The following is a 15756-nucleotide window of genomic DNA, read 5'->3' on the forward strand; positions in this document are numbered from 1 at the left end:
ACTAGAAAATTCTTAACATCATCAGTTGAAACATCAGACTGTATTTAGAGGTACTGTTCATAAGTGTATTCAATCTAAATTTACTAATTTACAAGACCCAGTGATTTCAAACTCTTGATATAAAAGAGACCAAGGGGAAATAACAAAATTTTAGTAGACTCACGACTCTGGTTCTAACAATTATCTCCTCTGTGATCTAAGGCAAGTTACTTTTTCTCCCTGAACCCCAATTACCAGCCTATGTAAGATAAATAAACCTTCTTACCTCACACGACTATTTTAAAGACCCAAAGATGTTATAAACTCTGTTTGTAATGTGTTATGTAATTCTGGTGAGACATAAAAATCAGTTTTACCTCCATATTATATATTGCTTAAGTTTTTATTGAAACAACCCAATAGTAATTAACAACTATTTATTGAGCACAGATTCCCTGAGCACATACCTGTTAAAAAAACAGAAAACCAGAGTTCCCTTAAGTGTACAGCAGTGAAAAGGGGAAAGTCAAAATTAAATTAGAAAGGAGAGGAAAAAAAATCATCACATTAAACTAAACATAATTATTTAATAATTCTATTCAACTGGAAATGCTTACCTCATCTTTTATTATACTTCACATGGGCCTCTTAATTAAGCAATGATGTTATTTTGCTACTTGGCCAAGGTTCCCCAGAAAATAAAACATTAGATATAGCTCTAAGTGCTAATGTGCAATTAGGGACTGCAGAACCCGAGAATAGAAGCAGGAGACAAAGGGAGTAAAGGAAAGATGGGTGCAGTGGAAGCTAACATGAAAATGTGTCATCAGGTGGCTTAAAATAAATGCAATTGATTGCTTGATTTCCTAGGACCTTCCTCCGAGAAACCACATAATCTGCATCTTAGGACCACTCTTTGAGTACACAGAGAAAGGGGAAAGAAAAATAATTTGCAGCTAGCTCCTGCCCATCAAAATGTTTGGTACACAGAGCATTAATTCTTGTTGACTTTCAGAATCTTCCAGTGTTCCATCGCTCTTGGTGAACAGGAAAGCCCTGAAGCAGAGATGAGATAGATGACATGAGGTGAGACATTGTTAGATCACATCTGTGTGAAGTTAGTCGGAGCCCACAGTGCAGCTGGATCCACAGAAAAATGAAGCTGAGAAAATCAGAAACAGGGCCTAAGAGATGGCTGGTACACAACACACAGAGTGGTTACTATGTTCCAGTTTGATTCTCACAAAAATACCTAACTACCCCTAATCTTATGATATTCTCATCTTGCCAATAGGTCCCCAAATCACAACTGAGCTAAAAATTCCAGCCTACGTCAAGTACCTCTTGCCATGTCATGCATATGTTAGAACCAGGCACTACAAAAGAAAACAAGCCTATTTACCGGACAAAGCAGACAAAGGGAAAATACTGGAATAGCTCTTATACCATTATTTTACTAATAATTTCCAACCTCTAATGCCACAGTAGAAAAATCGTAGGATCTTAGTGTTTTCCTCGTGTACATTATACTAATTACTCAGCACTCTTGAACTAAGACTTAAACACTGTTGAGAGCCCATTAAGTTACTTTGCTTGTTATTTCAAAAAGAAATCAAGAGGAAAGGATCTGAAATCATCAATGTGAATGATCAAGTGGTATGAGCAAGCTTCAGCAACCCAGGCTTTGTCTGTGGCTCAGCCTCCTTAGAAATAAGTGCCCCTCCCTTTTCAAACTCTTGTAAATGTAGGCAATGCTAGTTTCTCCTTGGTCTTTCTAGACTGTTTTATCAGTTAATTATGCTATCTGATAAAAGGAGAGAAAGGAGCTGTTTTCATTAGCTAGTTCATGCAGCTAGATTATTTTTATAGTTACAGACAAGCTAATTCTAAAATGTATATGCAATGGCAAAGAAACTAGACTAGCCTAAGCAATTCTGGTATAAAAGGAAGTTGGAGGACTGATATTTTATAATTTTAAACTCTTTATAAAGCTTTGGTGATCAAAACATTGTGGTTTTAGCAAAGGGGTAGGCTCCTACATCAATAGGACAAAATAGAAAGTTCAGAAATAGACCTATACAAATATGCCAATTAGTTTTTGACCAAGGTTCAAGGCAATTCAATAGAGAAAGAATAGCCTTTTCAGCAAGTGGTGTTAGGACATCCATATGCAATAAAATGGATATCAACATAAACCTCATGCCTTCCACAAAGATTAAATCATGATGGATCATAGACCTAAATGTAAAATGTTAAATATTTAGAAGAAAGCATAGGAAAATATCTTTTTAAATTGACATTAAGCAAATAGTTCTTACATATAACACCAACTGCATAATTAATTTTTAAAAATAGATGTTAACCTTCGGCAAAATTTAAAACCCCGGTTCTGCAAAAGATACTATTAAGGGAATGTAAAGAGAAGCTAAAGGCTGGAATAAATCAATTGCAAATCACTTGGATCCTGAACTTTAAAACCCAACAGTAAGAAAACGATCCAGCTTTATAAAAAAAATGGGCAAAGGTTTGCACAGATACTTCATCATAAAAGATATACAAAGAAACCAGATAAATGGCAAACAAACACATGTACAGATGTCCAACATCATTTGTCATTAGGGAAATGCAAATTAAAACAATGATGTGATATTACTAAGCCACTAATAGAAGGGCTAAAATAAAAAGTACTACAAAACTAAGGACTAGTGAGGAAGCAGAGCAACTGGAACTCACATATAATGTGATGATGGCAATGGAAAAGGGCAAAGTCTCTCTTACAAAGTTAAACATACACTTACTATATGACCCAGCAATTCCACCCCTAGGTATTTACCCTAGAGAGATTAAAACTTATGTTCACACAAAGCCTATACATGAATGGTTATAGCAGCACGATTCTTATGTGCCCAAACTAGAAACCCAAATGTTCTTCAATGAGCTGATAAACAGTGTTACAGACCATGAAATTATACTCAGCAAGCAAAAATAACAAACTACTGATAAACAATACTTGGACAGATCTCAAAGCTGTTAAGCTAAGTGAAGAAAAGCCATTCTCAAAGGTTAAACACTTTATAGTCCCATTTATAAGACATTTGCAAAAAGACATAACTGTAGTGTCAGCAAACAGATTAGTAGTTGCCAGAGGATAGGGTGGGGAAGGATATTTTTATAAAGGAGCAGTACAGGGCAGGTTTGAAGGATGATGAAATGGTCTATAACGTGATTATAGTGGTCATAATACAAATTTGTATACTAAAGCTTGTAGAACTTGTCAGAAAATAGTCATTTTAACTCTACATTAATTTGAAAATAAAAATACATACGTAGGGGATTGTGGGAGTAAGTTAACTTCATTCTGCAGAGGAAGATACCCCCAGTGTAGTTCAGTGTATGCTTTCTTGTCCACTCTCAGGCAACTTTAGATAATTTTAAGAAAAGGACTTAAAGAAATGATTTTACACCATATTTATCTCCAAATCCCTAAGATTTCCTATGAATAATATTTTCTAGGCAGGTAACCTTTTAGATTATAAGAATATAATTTATGCCTCAAGTTCTTCTGTATTTCAAAGTATTATTTTTTTCCAATCAAGTTATTATTAATCATTAAATAACATTTGAAAGGCATACTTAAAAAGTAAAATAACCTTTTTAGAAAACTAATTACTACCCAAAGCATCTATTTTCCCCTGTCACAAAACAAATGTTTGTGAAAGATGCTATAGCCTTCTAGGAAATGTGGTCAACCTTAGTCAAAATCACAGTGCTTCTGTCTAAGGGTGACCCAAAACACCATTCAGAATAGTAATTTATTGTGATGACTTTTAAAAAGAAATCATCTCTTGTCTACATACAATTGCTACTTATTAATACCCAATGTGATATCTGGACTAAGTCCATGTTGCGTGACACATATTAGACAGTAATGATTTTTTAGATACAACAAAGGCACATTTTTCAAACCTATGACCTGGAAGTGAAAGACTTTAAATTCCATTAATAATTTCTTGAGACAGCAGCCTCCCTACTGTGAAGTCCAGGGAAAGGTGTGCATCTGTTATTAATATATTACCATAACGTTCCAACCATCTGCCTAAATAAAAACTAGGATGGGGAAGTATTTAAATAAATATTCTTTCTGAGAAGGAGACTAATTAGGATGTAAAATTCCAGAGCCTTTTACCAAAAATCAATACTAGATCAGTAGTATTTTTTCTTCTACTATGGCTTTTTTAACTACTATTTTTTTTTAAAAGACTGAGTTTCCAAAATCTACTGGAATAAGCAGGAAAACACTAGATCTGTGAGCTCTATTCCTAGATTATGTCTGTTGATATATTGGCTTCAATAAACCACATGGCAACTAGCAGCCTGCCATTTGCTATTGTCCTTGATGTGTTACCCAATGTGGGAACAGAGCTTCATCCAAACAGCTTATCTGATAAGACATTCACAGCTGAACACATTAGTTACACCTCTCACAGGTAAACGCAGAACTAAGTTTATACATAATGGCTTAAGCTCTATTCTAGGAGTGTATTCTTGCATTCCAAAATCCTAGAACAAGTTGGTTTGATTTTGTTTTCAAACCCCTTGGTTGAGCTTTCTGTCCTTGTGATGTACTATTCTTCCTTCTGGGTTTGATCATGGGGGAAAAGAGTCCTGGCCATTATCCTCCAACTGTGCTGATGTCTTCACCTGTCTTAGGCCTCAGGACATAATCTTAATTTTTACAGACATGACTCGAAATGCGCCTCTGGTTGGCTTAGATAGCTGATCATCATCTCTAGCAAAACTTCTAAGTCTCTAAAATTGCCTTTGTCTTCTGGTTAGTCTCATGTGAAAATGAGATGTAGGAGGGAAAGACAGAGGATAAATTCTCCAATTCTCCACATTGGAGCAAAGGAAGAGGTCAAATGCTCAGGCTCACTCAGACCCACGGTATGGACTAATAGCAGTGCTGTCAGAAATTCTTTCTCTTTCAGAACTGGGATGCTTTCTATGTACCCATACAACATGCTGAACTCTGACCTCAAGTATATCTTTTAGAGAGTAGATATTATTCACCAATTGACTTAGTTAGTTTCTAGTCCTTGCATATTGATGTTTTCTATATCTTATGGCACAAAACAGACTAAAAAGTTGTACAGTATGAAATGTATATTGAGTTTGTACCTGAAATTGTGCCAGATAGTTGGTATACAGAAATCATTATCACCTGGTCCCTTTCCTCTAGGTGTTTGTCTTACAATGGAGAAGGCATACATAGAAAGACTAAGATACAATAGAAAGAGAGGAACATAAACAGACATTCATGGGAAAGCTGTGAAAGCCCACAAGAATGACTTACTCTCACACACAGTCCAGTCAGGAAAAAATATCAGGCTATTATGACACAGATCATGGAATCAAATCAGATAGAGAAGTGCATAAAGGACATTTCAAACCAAAATTCTTCATCCCAAAAAATGTTTCCAGTTAGTTGGTGGCACTTATTTTTTCAATGGGTTTGTTACAGAGTAGCCTAATCAATATTCATGTTGAAATGACTAATAGTCTTTTAAAACATGTATGAATAGAAGTATTGGCAGCAAAGAAAAAAGAAAAAAGCATTCTCTTCTGGAAAAAGAATATTGGCAGTGTGGCAATTCTGGACTTCTTTCTGAACAATACTGCCTGTTTTCCTAGTGGTGGTTTATTGTGCATATATCAACTCAAGTGTTAATGGATATTTTGTGTATATTCAGTGTCTGCCACAGTTCTAAATGCTTTACACATACTGCATTTTCTTGGTTCTAAGATGTATGCTTCTTCCACATTTTAACAACCTTTGACATTGGAATATGCCTTACACATGATGGCTTATAAGAATTTAATTGGTGGCATTTTCTTTTTTCCTAGTGGTACATAAAATAATGCTGTACCTTTAAATCAATAACATTGTCCTATTAATTAAATAGCATGGTAATTCTTTCAAAACCCACATCATTCTATGTAAAATCTGCATTTTAAAGAGAAGATAAGACACTTACATAGGTTACATACCTAGTCAGCATCAGAGCCAGTAAACAAATCCCGGGAGTATGGACTCCATGTTTGTGCTCTCAGACACTGTCTGTAATGCCTCTCAAACAATACTGCATATTACAAACCAGACCTTTTGTTCTATAATAAGATCACACCTACTGAAGAAAATATAAAACATCTTATTCATATTAATTTTTAACAGAAAGTGTTTTTGTAGTACACTACACAGAAAAAAAAAAAAAAAAACATTGTGGCACAAGATGACCGTGAAAGAAATAGAAACCTTCAAGCAGGCATGCAAAGACTCCAATACTTTCTCCATGTAGAAGAACATCGTATGTAATTACTAATGGAAATTCCATATTAGAAGTTGTGAAGAATCAGGAGAAAAGCACCTGGTAGGGAATTGCTGAGTATATTACCAACACTGAGTATATGGTAACTATAGAAATTACATAAGGCAGAGTTTCTCCAGCCCAGCCTTCCTGACATTTTGGAACAGGTAATTTTTTGTGGTAGAGAGCTGTCCTTTTCATTGTCCTTTTATTTAGCGGTATCCTTGGCTCTACCCAGTACATGCCAGTAACACTCCCACAGGGTGACAAGCAAAAATATCTCCAGACATTGCCAAATGCCTGTTGGGGAACAAAATCGTCCTCAGTTGAGTACCACTGATTTGAAGTATCTTCGATTATCTCATATATTCTGTAGCACACAGGAGATATTCAATGTGTGCCGTTGATGATAGGAGTGAAGAATAGACGAATGGGTGAGAGAAAGAAAGAAAAGGCAAGAAGGAGGAAAAGAGGGAGACAGGAACAGAGCATCTACACTATTTACTAATATTCAATCAATAGCAGTTAATTTTAACTCTAAATTCAGAGACTAGATAGTATTCAGTAGTACTATAAACCAAACAGAAAACTCACTCCTTAATGCAATATCATATTTAGTAACTCTTATATGTTATTTTAGAAAGGATTTATGTAGAATGTCAACCACAAGAGTGAAAAATAACTGTTCCCTTAAGAGTGCAATGGTTATAGATCTGATTTTCTTAAGCATATTATGAGTTTGTTTAAAAGAGTTAATAAACAGTGTTATTGACAGACGCATGCTCATTTCATTGAGACAAAACTGTAATTGAATTGATAGGTAATGACCCTTTAAATCATAAGAAAAAAACCCAAGTGGATTCTTGTATAAACCCCGAGGCAGAATTTCTCTACATTAGTCATATTATTATTGATATACTGTCATGCTGATATTAATACTCCTGAATGATGCTGCATCAATAAGGCATTAAAGTTTTTATATTTTCTGTTCTTATGAGGAAGTTTTAGAAAATATAATAAAAAGGAATAGCTCTGTGCTAACAATATAAATGTATTCCAAATGCATTTATCCATTCCATAAATATTTATTGAGCACCAATCCAGAAATTGTGACATAATTGTAAGCTTTGTTCTTGAAATATATAATAATAAAAACCCAACTCTGTGGTTCAAATATGTGTAATTAATATGTTGTTATTTGCATTTATATGTTCTAGCTATCTAGAGGTTAGCTTTTTGTCATTAATAAAAATATGTAGTTTAATTCTTAAAGTACTAAAATGCCCTCCTCCCCTAAGACATTCCACCATTAGCTAAAATAAAGATAATGACATAGAGGTGGCTGGGCGCAGTGGCTCACGCCTGTAATCCCAGCACTTTGGGAGGCCAAGGCAGGCGAATCACGAGGTCAGGAGATCGAGACCATCCTGGCTAACACAGTGAAACCCCATCTCTACTAAAAATACAAAAAAACTAGCCAGGCGTGGTGGTGGGCCCCTGTAGTCCCACCTACTCGGGAGGCTGAGGCAGGAGAATGGCATGAACCCGGGAGGCGGAGCTTGCAGTGAGCCCAGATCGCGCCACTGCACTCCAGCCTGGGGACAGAGCAAGACTCTGTCTCAAAAAAAAAAAAAAAAGATAAAGACATAGAGGTATCTTATTTCACAGTTGTAGCTACTTTCACCAACAATCTGTCTCTCTTGATGCTCAAAACCACTCTGTGAGCTTGAGCAGTTTTCATTATTATTATTTATCCATTTTAAGATGGGCAAATGGAGATTTTTAAGAGATTAAGAGACTAACCTGAGAATATCACACATTTAGTCAGTGAGGAAAAAAAAATGGGATTTTTTTTATTCCAAGCACTATTTTTATTACACTATAGTAATGTTTCATTCATTTTTTATAATAATAGATAATAGAAAATTATTCTTGCATTTCTGTTTAATAAAATATATTCTTAAAGCAGTGCTTCTCCAATAGAACTGGGTGTCAAAATCACCTGAGTCAGTGAGTCTGGGTAGTTCATGATCCACTCTTTGAGAAACATTGCCTTTAAATATTGATATATTCATATTTTAATATTTGAAAATGAATGAATACATTAGATTATATTCCCTAGGCTCAGAAAAATTCTTTAGAATGGAGATAAAATAGAGAAAAGGCAAACAGGACTGAATGGGAAGGAAAGGCTGTTAAAAAAAATGGAATCAGGTAGTAACATGAATTCCACCCATTGTATGAATTTGCCTTCAGGAATCCTTGCCATGAGCCACACTTTTAAGATGATGCTTATCCTCAACCATCTATTTTGAATTAGAAAACCCATTTCCCTCTAATTGCTTTTACAGTAATGCCAAGCACATAACCAAATTTCCAATGACTGTTTTTTTTTTTTAGAACTAATCCAATGTCAGCTTGATCTTACGTGTATATCATAGTAAGTCTTGAAAAATTTGTGTGTCCTCTGTTCTGTGTCTTAGAGGTTCTTGACCTAGACTATTTGGTAGTCCTGTAAATTTTTAGTAATGTTTATTTCAATGTAAGAGATTATATCATACCCAAAGATTGAAATTATAAGCCCACTTAACATCCCATTTAGTAGAAAGGAAGAAATGTCAAAAGTGATAAAATATGTCAGTATCTAGAAAATAATAAAAATTTTACATTTATATGGTGACTTGGAGTGTTCCCAAGATGCTTTAACATGTATTGTCTTATCTGCTATAGACCTATAAACCAGGCAGCAGGAGTCATGGTCTCACCTTTCATAGGAGGACTTAAAATTACAATGATGTTAAGTGATGTATCTATGGCCACATGCCTAGAAACAACACAAAAGTGTACTTCATCTGACTCCTAAACTAGAAGGCCTTCCTATAAAGTATATATCAAATGCTAAAGGGTTTTACACCTGTCCATGCTTTTTCTATGCCTTCTTCAATACTTTCTTTTTCTTTTGTGGTTACATGATATCTATGGTCCCCAAAGATTTGCCCTATGCCTTCTGCTCTTCTTCCTCTACATTTTATCCCTGAGTCACGTGATCCAAATATTATTTTCCATTTCAATTTCCTTATTACCAATACTGCCTAAATTTATGTTTTCAATTTCATCCATATATTTATACATTCAACTATCTAATGAATTATATCTCCTTAGATATAATTACAGGTGTGTCTAACTCATTGTTAATGAATATGACCTCACCGTGTACACTAATGAAACTGCTTCTCCTGTATTATCTCTCTCCTGGAGAACGATATTATCATGAACTCAGTTGCCCAAGATGGAAGTCTGAAAGTTATTTTAGACTGTTTCGTCTCATTGCCCACTGCCCACATCCAAAGGCACAAGCCACAGTTCTAGTGGATTCGACTTCTAAAATAGTATCTACCATTTTCTCTTCTCTACCCCTGTTGTCACTGCCTCCCTTTGTCACTTCATTTTATCTTTCCTGAATCACAATAATATTTTTCTAACTGGTCTCTCTTTAGCTTCTCCAATTTCTACTGATTATAGCTGCCAAAAAATATTTTTGAAAACAAATCTGGTCATGTTGATCGCATGCCTCCCTGAGGAATTTGCCAGTGCTTTCAAAATCAAGATCAACCATTAGTTTAGTTCATATTTCTGATTTCTGCTTCTATCCTCTGCCTCTCTGCTGACTCATGCATGCTTCCACCCACCATACTTCTTTGGCCATATGTGACTTTCACTTCAGCTATACCAAACTACTAACAATTCTTCAAACACATCATGCATTTTCTCTCTCCCAAACATGCTGGAAAGTCATTTATTCTCTACCCCATGACCTTGACATAGTTAAGTACTTTTCCCCCAGAACTCAGCTCAGATATCACATTATACATAAAACATTTTTCTATCTAACCACACTCTAATTTATATGCTTCCTAATTGTAATTCCATTTATGAAGAGCCATAAGATGTTCATACATTTTAAACATGTATTTATCCTTAAAAATTCCAAAATATAGGAAAGGTTATCAGTATGAAGTAATTGGCCTCTTCTAGGAAAACACCTAACTTTTTAGACTTTCAACTTCTGTGACTTCTAAACTTATTACACAATACTTCAGTACATCAACTGAAAATGAATATTTTGAGCTATTGTTTTGCTCTTGGAAACATTCAGGTTTGGCAGTGTTGACATCAGTTTTTCTCTTCAGCAATATTTGTGCAATTAGTTTGATATATTATTGAATGTTATGGTTATTTTGTAAATAATGTAAAAATTAGAAGAAAAGAAAAAAATTGCTGATACAAGTAAAAATACTGGTTATACAAGTGTAATAAAACTGCAAAAAAAAAAAGAAATCAGGAAATTTTTGGCTTCAGTCAGTCACTCACTAGAATTTAACTGGTTGGCAGTGTCCCACTGCAAATAAAAGAACAAAAGCCTTCTGTGAATAACTGTGGGAAACATATTGTCTTAAAAGAAATACAGTCATGGATTTTATAAATTCTTTAGCTTTGGAGAATGGACTTTCCCTTATAACTAGTAAGAATACTGTACAAATTTCACACATTGTACTTTCATAGACCTATCTAGGAATGCATTATATTTTATCACACGGGCCTATTTGTACCCATGAAAACTGAGAAGCAATCTAGATATGCATCAGTAGAATGGGAACAAATTAATTGATGCCACAGTCACTAGATAGACTATTATGCAGCCTTTATTAAGAAGGCTATGTAAGAATCTGAAAACATAGTTATAATTTGGTATTAAATTGAATGGCAAATTAAACATTGTGTGCCTATTATTAATTCATTTTATTTATATATATATAATATATCCCTATATATCAATAATATATCATTATATATATCACAATGGAAAATTATTTGAAAGGGTTATATCAAATTTACTAAGCTCTTCAGTTTCAAGAGTGACATTATAGATAATTTATCTCTATATTTCAAGATCTTTACAATTGTTATTATTTCTAGAAATAATTAGATCGTAAATTTCTAAAAGTTTAGGAGGAGGCTATTTCTATAAGCTCAACATTGAGCAAGGAATGAACATCAATCACATATAAAATAAATATATTGGGGCTTTGTAAATCCTCTATTGAAGAGAAAGTATATTTTCAGTTATAAACGGAGGCAGATGTATATTAGTCAGAAGCATGATTTTGCTGTCTATTTTTTAAACTTAAATATGATGAAAAGAGCTGTGGGTAGATGTCAAGGTGACAAGGGCTGAAAAATACTGAACTGTTCTATTGTCAATTTGTTTACATGGAGCAATGTTTTCTAGAATCCCCTTATCATATCATTTCATCTTAGAGTTGGCTAAATGATAAGTTGCATGAGATTTGGGAGATAGAGGTGAAACATCAGCCATTACACTCTAAATATCAACACTGCTTGGTGGCAAGGAGAGAAAGGTGCCAAGGATATCTGACGTGTTCCAGTTTGCCTTCCTTTCCTACTCAGCAACCAGCTTTCCTTATCAACTGTTGGCCATAATAACTAACAGAGGCCCCAGGCCTATTACCACAATTTAGATGTGCACTAACCCAGAAAGGCAGGAGTCACAAAGTACCAACTTCCATAGATGCCTGCATCAGCCTTCTTTATGGTCCTACTCTAGTAGTATGATATGACTAGCTTCCAGAATTTCCAGCAAATTCTGACTCATTCCCTTATACTAGAAATGGCTAGGGACATTTCTCTGATCTTCTAACTTCCACCCTCCTTTGGAACACTATTGCCAGAAAGGATATAGGATCTTATATCTATAATAATTTGCTTATACCAGGATATACTTCTGTGTACCAAACTAAAGCAGTTATTGATACCAGAAGCTGAGAGTGCCATAAAAATCTGAAATATGTTGACTGGCAGTAGACAGAAGTTATGAGTGTCTTACTGTTAGTAAAGGCCTGAAAGACAGACAACTTCTATTAGAGGCTGAAGAAAAGGGGATCTAACATGGAAAATTAAGCTATCAAATAATCACATATAGTCGAATTGGAATAGATAGCGGTACTGAAAAGTAGAGGTTGAGTTTTCTCCTAAAGCAATATATATGATTACAGATGAACTCTGATTAGGGAAATGGTTACTCCAAGGGTGCTTGTTAAAATAATGTGGATTGCACCTAACTTCCAGACTTTCTGCTTCAGTCATCAAAGAAAGGTCCAGGAACCTGCGTTTTTTAAAAAGACCCTAAAGGATTGTATTATCAATGAACCAATCACCATTAGACACTCAATCATAGGGAGGGAGGTGGTCATAGCGGAAAAATTAAATCAACTAGCCAGGTCAATGGAAAATGGAACACAGGTGAAATCTCACTTAAATTTATAAGCAAAAATTCTAGATATGTGCATTAGGTTGAGGAAAATGCACACAAGTCAGTCACCAAATAGAAATTTAAAATAATATAAGACATCCTCCAACTTATAGTTATTGCTCTTTTTTTGGTGGGTGAGGGTACTTGAGTATGTATATTACTATTGACAAAGTAGTTCCAAGAGAAAGTAAAAGAAACAGAAATGTAAGCACGAAAGGTAAAGTAGTCAGATTCTAACAAGGAAAGGAAAATCAGAGCTATATAGATATTACTCTTAGTTACACTATAATCTTTTCATGTAATTGCATATAAAATATCAGTTTCAAACATCAAGAGATAAGTTTTAGACTAGGAGAGAGACAGAGACTAAGGTAGAGTCTTCATACCATATCTGAAAAAAATCATTTGATCAATTAGTCCTGCTAGAGGTCAACGTCATTTCTCACAGTCTGAAGTTGCTATTGCCTTTTAAGCAAATATCTTACTCTTGTTAAAGCATTTTTATGATGACTACAGCAAATTAAAGATGATCTAAAAAATTGCTATGCTTTGGGAGGTCGAGGCAGACGGATCACGAGGTCAGGAGATCAAGACCATCCTGGCTAACACCGTGAAACCCTGTCTCTACTAAAAATACAAAAAAAAATTAGCCAGGCATGGTGGCAGGCGCCTGTAGTCCCAGCTACTTGGGAGGCTGAGGCAGGAGAATGGCGTGAACCCAGGAGGCGGAGCTTGCAGTGAGCCGAGATCGCGCCACTGCACTCCAGCCTGAGCAACAGTGTGAGACTCCATCTCAAAAAAAAAAAAAAAAAAAAAAAAAAAAAAATTGCTATGCCTGTTATGATGTTCAAATTCTATGTGTCAATTTGGCTAGGCTATGAAGCCCAGTTGTTTGTTCAAACACTGATCTAGATGTTGCTGTGAAAGTATTTTGTAGATGTGATTAACATCATCAATCAGCTGACTTTAAGTAAAGAAGATTACTCTCGACATTGTGAGTGGATCTCATGCAATCAGTTGAAGGCCCTAAGAGTTTCTTAAAGAAGAAGATATTTTGCCTCAGGACCATGACATAGAGATTTTGCCTGAATTTTTGGCCTAGCTGCCTACCCTATGAAGTAAGGACCCAAACTGCAATGTTAACTTTTGCCTGAGGTAACAGCCTGCCAGTCTGTCCTACAGATTTTGAACTTGTCAGCCCCCAGAACTGTGTAAGCCAATTCCTTAAATTTCTTTATAAGTATATATGTATACGCATGTACATACACATACGCTGTTCGTTCTGTTGCTACTGACTGATACACCTCCCAGTGAGCAGCAGAGGCTATTTCCTTCCCATCAAATCTGTGCAAGCCTTTGTGGGGTTCTTGACTAGTGAAATACAGTGGAAGTGATGTTCTTAGGACTTCTGAGGTTACATCATAAGAAACCTTGCAGCATTCACCTAGGTTTTTCATGACACTCACTCTTGGGATGCTTGTTCTTGGAAGCCAGAGGCTAACACACACAGAGAAGCATGTACAGGTTCTCCAACAAATAGTCCAGCTGAGCTCCAGCTGAAGCCAGCACCAACTGCCAGCCATGGGAGTGGTCACCTTGGATGTCCAGATGACTGCAGCCTCAAGAGAGACCCTGAGCAAGAATCTCCCCAGTCAACACACAGCACAAAAATAAAGATATTTTAAGCCAATAAATTTAGGAGTGATTTGTTATACAGCAATAGATAACTTGAGTGATGATAAAGCAAAAGGAAATGCCTCAAATAGTGCAACCAGGAAGAGAAATTTAAATATTTCTTCTTCACAGAAGAAATACCACAGAAAAATTATTATGGACCCAAGGGCCAAAGATTTAGAATTAACTTATTTTAAATTTTATTTTTAACTTGGCTTCTTGCAAGTGAGAATTAAAATACAAATCTGAACACTACCCAAAGCACATTTTTATCATAAATTTCTCTGCCATCAGATATATAATCTTTAAAAAACTACTCACAGAGAAGTGTCTGGTGAAAACTGAACACAAGTAAAATCTGTATAGGCCAAGGAGCTTTTCTGTAATAATCTGCAAGGATAATGCTACCATCTAATCAACCTAATTTGCAAAATGCCAAAAGCCAGTAGTATGTAATCTTGGGTAATTTAGATTAACATCGAATTCTGAAAGATGGGCAAAAGCAAAAAGTAAATTATTTTAATATATAGATGGAGCATTATAAATTCTGGGAAATTGTGCATTTTGTCCTCTTTATGTTTTTCTAAAAGCAAAACTATATGATGCTTTTCAGAGACAAGGTAAAGATGATAATGAATATTAGATCGCTGTTATTTGGGGTATAATTACACTTAATAGAATAATCATCACCTAAATCAGAATTTATAATGATCAAATGGGATAAAACCGTGTTGATTTTAAAATAAAGGGAAAGGTATGAATGTTTTTCTTTTTAGAAAGGGCAATATTTTTATCTTTAAGATCTCTTTTGACTATGATAGATATAGAGGTAAACAAAGACATAGAAATAGGTGAAGACATAGTCTGTGTGCTCCAGAATGTGAATAAAGGCTATCCTTTGCACTTATGCGATTTGCTGGATGTAGTTAAATGGAAAAATCATGACCCACACAACTGGAACTATGTGGTTTCAGTTTCAAACACACAACTTCAAGACAGAATAGAAATGGTTATCACACTGACATTCACTTCTTATGCAGAAGACTGGAGGTAGTAGAGTCACCTCAAACTTAAGACTATTCTATTAAAAAAATAGAAAGAAAAGTAAGATTTTAAAGCGCAGGCTCTCTCGCTGTTACCTTGATCCTTATGAAATCAGTTAAACTTTACAGATTAAAATCTTAAAAACATGTACAACTTAATTCTACAGCCCCTTAAAGTCATACTAAATCTTTTTCTAACACTGATGTGAGGAAGGGGAATTATATACACCTTAAGGCATTAACTTCAAAATTTTACTCAGCTGGGGAGAGACTTACACCAGGATATTTTCAAAAATCTATGTCAAAAGAAAGATTAAGAGCTTCTGTGCTATTTCTTTCTTAATATTTGAGAAATTTTTCATCT

The sequence above is a fragment of the Pan troglodytes genome, chromosome 11 (genome assembly GCF_028858775.2).
Source record: "Pan troglodytes isolate AG18354 chromosome 11, NHGRI_mPanTro3-v2.0_pri, whole genome shotgun sequence".
In the NCBI taxonomy this organism is placed as follows: domain Eukaryota; kingdom Metazoa; phylum Chordata; class Mammalia; order Primates; family Hominidae; genus Pan; species Pan troglodytes.